This window comes from Rhincodon typus, chromosome 37 (assembly GCF_021869965.1).
Source record: "Rhincodon typus isolate 14 chromosome 37, sRhiTyp1.1, whole genome shotgun sequence".
Lineage (NCBI taxonomy): Eukaryota > Metazoa > Chordata > Chondrichthyes > Orectolobiformes > Rhincodontidae > Rhincodon > Rhincodon typus.
The window spans coordinates 20,811,293-20,818,901 of NC_063368.1; the positions used below are offsets into that span (position 1 = coordinate 20,811,293).

Here is a 7,609-nt window from a genome sequence, read left to right on the forward strand (position 1 = left end):
AGTGCGGCACTCCCTCAGCACTGACCTTCCGACAGTGCGGCACTCCCTCAGCACTGCATCGGGAGTATGGGTCTGTATTTTCTGTGACTTGAAGCCACAATATTTGGATTGTGAGCTAAAGTGCTCCTTACGAAGCTACAGCTGATGTGACCCTGTCTCTGAAATGCTGTGCCTGGAGTTGGAATTTCTGTTAGATCAGTGACACTCTCTGTCACCTGTAACCTCTGACCCAAGGCCTGTTTAGTACGATATTTGAGCTGGGAATCTTTTCCTGCTCAAACCTGAAAGCCCCTTGGCCCCTTCTCCTGTTGTCCCAAGAGTGAAATGAGATTTGATCTCTGTCTCTCTCTCTCCATGTCACTCTGTCACTCTCTCTCTGTCACTCTCTCTCTCTGTCTCTGTGTGTGTCTCTCTCTCTCTCTCTCTGTCACTCTCTCTCTCTGTCACTCTCTGTGTGTGTATGTCTCTCTCTCTCTCACATACACTCTCTCTCACTCTCTCTCTCTCACTCTCTCACACTCTCTCTCACACTCTCTCTCTCTCTCACTCTCTCTCTCACACTCTCTCTCACACTCTCTCTCACACACAATCTCTCTCTCACTCTTTCTCTCTCACACACTGTCTCTCTCTCACACACTCTCTCTCAGTCTCTCTCTGATTCTAATGGACCTTTCCCAGGCACTGTGACATTTTCCAGTTCCCTCACTCTGCGGTGAGGTTGGAGAGAGCCTGATGATGGGGTGTTCCCTGCAGCTGCTGGTAGAGCTGTGCTCAGAGGGCCATGATTCAACGATGGTAATGCAAATGGAATTTAATCGTGAAAAGAGTGAGGCGATACCTTTTGGGAAGACTAACAAGGCAAGGGAGTATACAAAAAATGGTGAGCCCCTAGCAGGTGCAGAGGATCAGAGGTACACTGGTGTATGTGTCCACAGATCCTTGAAGGCAACACGTGGTTGAGGTGGTTAAATATTGGGATTTTTGCTTTTGTTAGTCAAGGCATTGGAAGTTATGATGGAGCTGTGTAAGATATGAGTTAGGCCACAGCTGGAGCACTGTGTGCAACTCTGGTCACCAATGTAGAGGAAAGATACGATTGCGTGAGAGAGGGTGTAGATGCAATAAGCCGGAAGTTGCCTCGACTGGGAGCATTTCAGCTATGAAAAGAGGTTAGATAGGTTGTTGTTCTTTTCGTTAGAGTGAAGAAGGCTGAGTGGGAGTGGGGTTGGGGGTAGGATGGCTGTGTACAAAGTTCTGAGGGGCACAGTTAAGGAGGGAAGGGAGAAACCTTTCTCCTTCATAGAGGGATCAATGAGCAGGGGCACATTTTTAAGGTAAGGAACGGGAGGTTTGGAGGGAATTTGAGGAAAACATTTTTCACCAGAGGGTGGTGGGAATCTGGAACTCACTGTCTGTAAGGGTGAGAGAGGCAGAAACCTGCTGAACATTGAAGAACTATTTAGACGGTCATTTGAAGAGAGTGCACACACAAGGCCAAGAGCTGGGAAATGGGATTAGAACAGATGGACGTTTGATGGGGTGGTATGGACACGATGGGCTGAAGAGCCTCCTTCCATGATGTTACTTACTGGTCTTGCTGTGCTTCGGGGAGTTTCTCCTTCTGTGAGAGAACCCACTCCTCAACGTGAGACAGGGAAGCTCTTGGTTGTGGATCCAGATAGTCAGTCCCAGGGTGGGAGCCCCCATTGACTTGAAGGTCTCTGTCCTGGATCCCGCTGGTGGGAGTGGGAGGAGGGACATGCTGTAGCTGGGGCGGGGGGCTGAGCTGCCTGTGAGTTTGGCCTGTCTGCAGTTTCACTTCACTCAGGGACCTCAGCTGCTGCCTTGGGCCTGAGATTACAGCAACCTGCAGGGACTCAGAGCTGTGACCATTCTCCCCGTCCCGGAGCAAGGTGCAGTTTGTGAAATCTTCAAAGCTGTAGTACCGCTGTTCCTGAGGAAGACGCTTTGAGGCGATGCTGTAAAAATAAACAAAAAGGTCAAGAAACTGATGGTGAATTGGGCACAATGGTTCAAAGTGAACTCCCAGGCATGCTCAGATGATAAAACACAATCTATTACTCAATGTAACTGGATACAGAGGGTGGGGTGTCAGTGAACAGCTGACTGCCTCCATTTCTTGTACTTTTGATGGTCCAGTCCTAGGCTTAGTCCCGGAGTCAGAGAGATCTGTAGCACAGAAAAAAAACCTTTTGGCTCATTGCATCTGCACCAGTCAAAAACAGTCCCTTAACTATTCTAATCCCATTTCCCAGCCATTGGCCCATAGCCTTGTACACTGTGGCATTGTAAATGCGCATCTAAATACTTCTTCAATGTTATGAGGGTTTCTGTCTCTAGCACCCTCTAGGCAGGGGGTTTCAGATTTCCAACACCATGGGGTGAGATGGCTCTTCCTCCCATCATCTCTAAACCTCCTGCCCCTTCCCTTAAACCTAGCCCTCTAGACACTGATACCTCCACCAAGGTTCCTTCAGACAGAGGTTCCTTCCTGTCTGTGCTTCCTCTGCACACCCTGCTTTGTTAGCTTTAAACAGCAAACACCTTCTGTCACATGTGCTTCCTCCTCTCAATCCTGTTTCATTTTCACATTAGTCATTGTCCTGATCCCCATTCCAACTATCCAACAATTCCAGCGGTTAGGAAGGTAAATGCGATGTTAGCATTCACTTTGAGAAGGCTAGAATACAAGAGAAGTGATGCACTGGCGAGGCTGTATTGGGATCTGGTCAGACCGCATTTGGAATGTTGTGAGCAGTTTTGGGCCCTGTAGCTGAGGAAGGATATGTTGGCATTGGAGAGGGTCCAGAGGAGGTTTACAAGAATGATCCCGGGGATGAAGGGCTTGTCATATGAGGAGCAGTCGAGGACTCTGGGTCTGTACCAGATGGAGTTGAGAAGGTTAGGGGATGGGATTCTGACTGAAACTTATAGAATACTGAAAAGCCTGGATAGAGTGGATGTGGAGAAGATGTTTCCATTGGTAGGAAAGACTAGGACCCAAGGGCACAGTCTCAGAGTGACAGGAGGACCCTTTAGAACTGAGATGAGGAGGAATTTCTTCAGCCAGAGGGTAGTGCCTGTGTGGGCCTCATTGCCAGAAAGGGCTATGGAGGCCAAGTTATTGAGTGTATTTAAGACAGATGTAGATAGTTTCTTGATTAGTTAGGGGATCAAGGCTTATGGAGAGAAGGCAGGAGAATGGGGTTGAGAAACATAGCCATGATCGAATGGCAGAACAGACTCGATGGGCTGAATGGCCTAATTCTGCTCCGATATCTTATGGTCTTATGGACCACAGTCATAATTTAAGGACACAAGGTAGGCCATTTCAGACTGAGATGAGGAGAAATGTCTTCACCCAGAGAGTGAGGAGCCTGTGGAATTCACTGCCTCAGAAAGCAGTTGAGGCCAAAACATTAAATATTTTCAAGAAGGAGATAGATTTGTTCTAAAGGAATCAAAGAGTATGGGGGTAGAAAGCAGGAATGGGGGACCGAGTTGGGTGATCAGCCATGATCATACTGAATGGCCTACTCCTGCTCCTATTCTCTATGATTTTATGTGCCTGTGCTCACTGCATCTTCACAACAGCTTTCTGTTCTGGTTTGAGGAACTCCGCTCCAGTTCTCTGTATTTCAAGCTCCCACTGTTTAAAAAGATTCTGTCTGTCTATTCCTGCTGCTGTATTCGATCATTTGATGCTCTGTCCATGACAGTGTTAGCTGCTCTCTTTATCCTCGATATCCCTGTGTGCCCCCTCCCAGCTCCTTCCCTTTCGCTGTGTACAAACAGTGAATGCCCTCCATTACCCTCAGCCCTTTATTGAAGTTATTTTCAGGTCCTGGGGAGTCCTGAAGCTGCAGAATAAAACCTGCAGCATGGGATCTTTGTCTGCACTCACTCCAGAGCGGAAATTGCTGGGTATTTTATGGAGTTTGACATTCTAACCCTGTGTTATCCATTCAGTTCCCTGAGGCCTGAACTTTGGTGGGACAGTCTGAAATATTTAATCAAACTACAGGATTAAATGAGAAGGGGCAGTTCCCTTTAGGACTCAAGGAAGGGGTTTGTGATCCTTCACAATTTATCAGTGAGAGGTTCTGAGTGTTTCCATACTTGATTTGTTCAGATTCCACACGTGCTGATTGGCTCAGAGCTCGGATCCAGCCATTCATATCCTCCTGGGTGTCAGCACTGAAGTAATAAGTTCTCATTCCTGGGTGTTCTGCCTATTGGCCAGAAGGTCAACAATAAAAATGAATCAACTTTTCATTCCCGAATGTTTTTCTTGTCTCTCTTTCTGCTCTAAACCTCCCATCACAGCTTTTTAAAACAAAGTCAAGTATTGTCACTTCACCTGGGATCGTCTCTCTGGGATTGTAAGATCCTAGTGGGAGAGGAAGTTGATTTAGAATCTCCACCCAGAGGCTGCCCATTCTCCAAAGTTACAGACATTGCCCATAGATCCTCAGACAGCACTTTCCAAACCCATATGTAAAAGGACAAGGGCAGCAGATACATGGGAACACCAGCCCCCTGCAAGTTCCCCTCCAAGCCACTGTCCATCCCGACTGGGAAATATATCGCCGTTCCTTCACTGTCGCTGGGTCAGAATCCTGGAACTCCCTCCCTAATGGCATTGTGGGTCAACCCACAGCAGGTGGACTGTAGCAGTTCATGAAGGCAGCTCACCATCTTCTCAAGGGGTATCTAGCAGCAGGCAATAAATGCTGGGCCAGCTAACAATGCCTAGGTCCCAAGAATGAAAGCACACCCAGGAACAGCTTGGGTAACGTGGCACCAATGTCACAGTCTACCAGGAGAGGATGATTATCCTGGTTATATCTGGCCCCAATTCTTTTGCAATATCTGAGACTGAGAGTCATTTCTGTTAATTGCTACGCTTCACTGCACAATGTGTTTACAACCAAAGGCACCCCCTGCTCCCTCCACTCTCCCAGCCCTACAGTCAAGCAAAGCCCTTTCCCCCTCTGAGGCACAATTATGTCAACTTCCACCAAATGTTTTCAAATCAAAGTCAGAATTGTCCTCAACCTTGAAAGTGAATTTCCGTGTTATCCGATCCTGTGGTCCAACAACAGAGACGATATAACTTGGCATCGGAATACTGCCCAGGATTCTCTCTTCCCGACTGTCTGTGGAGCACAAGGTAAAGAGAATTAACTTCATCTAGTTACCTTGCCCCAACATAGGTCCCTTACCCCAGTGATGATCTTACCCTGAAATCACACTAAGGCAGAAGTCACGCAATACCAATGCAGAGCAGCAATTGGATGGTGACTGGACAGTGATTGGCTGTAAATGGACAGTACAAAACCAGGAATTGCTGCAAAAGCTCAGCAGGTCTGGCAAAATCTGTGAAGAGGAATCAGAGTTAATGTTTCAGGTCGAGTGGCCCTTCCTGAGAACCCAGAACCCAGTTCTGAGGAAAGATCACTTGACCCAAAACATTAACTCTGATTTCTCTTCACAGATGCTACCAGACCTGCTGGGCTTCTCCAGCAATTTCTGGTTTTGTTTCTGATTTACAGCATTCGCAGTTCTTTCAATTTTTACTTAGTGACGGGACAGTGATTGGATGGTGAATAGACAGTGATTGGATTGCGATTTGCAGTGACAGAACAGTGATTGGATGGTTTTACTGCACAGATCTTAAAAAGTTTTACAATATCTAGATGACATCATTAAACCTGATCTTTTACTATGAGATCTCCAACTTAAACTTTGGTCGATCTGTCAGTCAGCCAATTAGTTAATCCGCTATGTATATAATGTGATATAACACGGGGTGTAATGTTAACCTGAGGTGTCATATTAGTGGATTTGGTTAGTTGTTAATAAGCTTCCAGATATCTGTCTCAACACAGCCCTGATACTCTGTAATTCATGTTACATTGGCTGTACAAGGAAAACAGCATCATATCAGTGGACAGTAATTGGGCACACACAGTTACCTCTGTAATAAAACAAACAGAAATCCGACAGCACAAACCATCTTCTCTTCCACAGTTTAAGTCCAGAGCTATCCTGAAACAGAACACAAACATTTTGGCTCATAAATGTAGTATGTCAGTACCTACAGCACATGGCACACTGAATCATCACTTTAAACAAAATATAGGAGCAAATTACAGCAAATGCTGCAATCTGGAATAAAAACAACAAAAGCTGGAGATCACAGCAGGTCAGCCAGCACCCATGGAGAAGGAGACAACAAGGTGCAGGGCTGGATGAACACAGCAGGCCAAGCAGCATCATAGGAGCAGAGAGGCTGACGTTTCGGGCCTAGACCCTTCATCAGAAAAGGGGGAGGGGAAGGGGGTTTTGAAATAAATAGGGAGAGAGTGGGAGGCGGATAGAAGAGGGATAGAGGAGAGGATAGGTGGAGAGGAAACAAACAGGTCGAAGAGGCGGGGATGGAGCCAGTAAAGGTGAGTGTAGGTGGGGAGTTAGGAAGGGGATTGGTCAGTCCAGGGAGGACGGACAGGTCAAGGGGGCGGGATGAGGTTGGTCGGTAGGAGATGGAGGTGCGGCTTGAGGTGGGAGGAGGGGATAGGTGGGAGGAAGAACAGGTTAGGGAGGCAGGGACGAGTTGGACTGGTTTTGGGATGCGGTGGGGGGAGGGGAGATTTTGAAACTTGTGAAATCCACATTGATACCATTGGGCTGCAGGGTTCCCAAGCGGAATATGAGTTGCTGTTCCTGCAACCTTCGGGTGGCATCGTTGTGGCACTGCAGGAGGCCCAGGATGGACATGTCGTCTGAGGAATGGGAGGGGGAGTTGAAATGGTTCGCGACTGGGAGGTGCAGTTGTTTATTGCGAACCGAGCGTAGGTGTTCTGCAAAGCGGTCCCCGAGCCTCCGCTTGGTTTCCCCGATGTAGAGGAAGCCACACCGGGTACAGTGGATGCAGTATACCACATTGGCAGATGTGCAGGTGAACATCTGCTTGATGTGGAAAGTCTTCTTGAGGCCCAGGATGGACATGTCGTCTGAGGAATGGGAGGGGGAGTTGAAATGGTTCGTGACTGGGAGGTGCAGTTGTTTATTGCGAACCGAGCGTAGGTGTTCTGCAAAGCGGTCCCCGAGCCTCCGCTTGGTTTCCCCGATGTAGAGGAAGCCACACCGGGTACAGTGGATGCAGTATACCACATTGGCAGATGTGCAGGTGAACATCTGCTTGATGTGGAAAGTCTTCTTGGGGCCTGGGAGGGGGGTGAGGGAGAAGGTATGGGGGCAGGTGTAGCACTTCCTGCGGTTGCAGGGAAAAGTGCCGGGTGTGGTGGAGCTGGAGGGGAGTGTGGAGCGGACAAGGGAGTCATGGAGAAGGAGAACAAGTTAATGTTTTGAGTCTAGATGACTTATCATCAGAGCTGAATTCAAAACAAAATGACTTTTTAATAAATGGGAGATTGACATTGATCTATTCACCAAAATAACCTCAAGAGGGCCCACTCTCACTGGGGTACAGTCCCCGAAGGGGCTGACTCTCACTGGGACACAGTCCCCGAAGGGGCTGACTCTCACTGGGACACAGTCCCCAAAGGGGCTGACTCTCACTGGG

The 7,609-nt window shown here is 47.9% G+C and overlaps 1 long non-coding RNA gene across 1 annotated transcript in view; it reads right to left on the reverse strand.

Moving 5' to 3' along the window:
- Positions 1–4,159: 4,159 nt before the first annotated feature.
- The window catches only part of LOC125487149, a 4,352-nt gene continuing 902 nt past the window's right edge, over positions 4,160–7,609 (reverse strand). Inside the window, exons 2-4 of the long non-coding RNA XR_007265672.1 lie at positions 6,000–6,072; positions 5,080–5,180; positions 4,160–4,253 (exon numbers count right to left, since the gene is read on the reverse strand). This is a non-coding gene — a long non-coding RNA (uncharacterized LOC125487149). The remainder of the gene's footprint in view (positions 4,254–5,079; positions 5,181–5,999; positions 6,073–7,609) is intronic.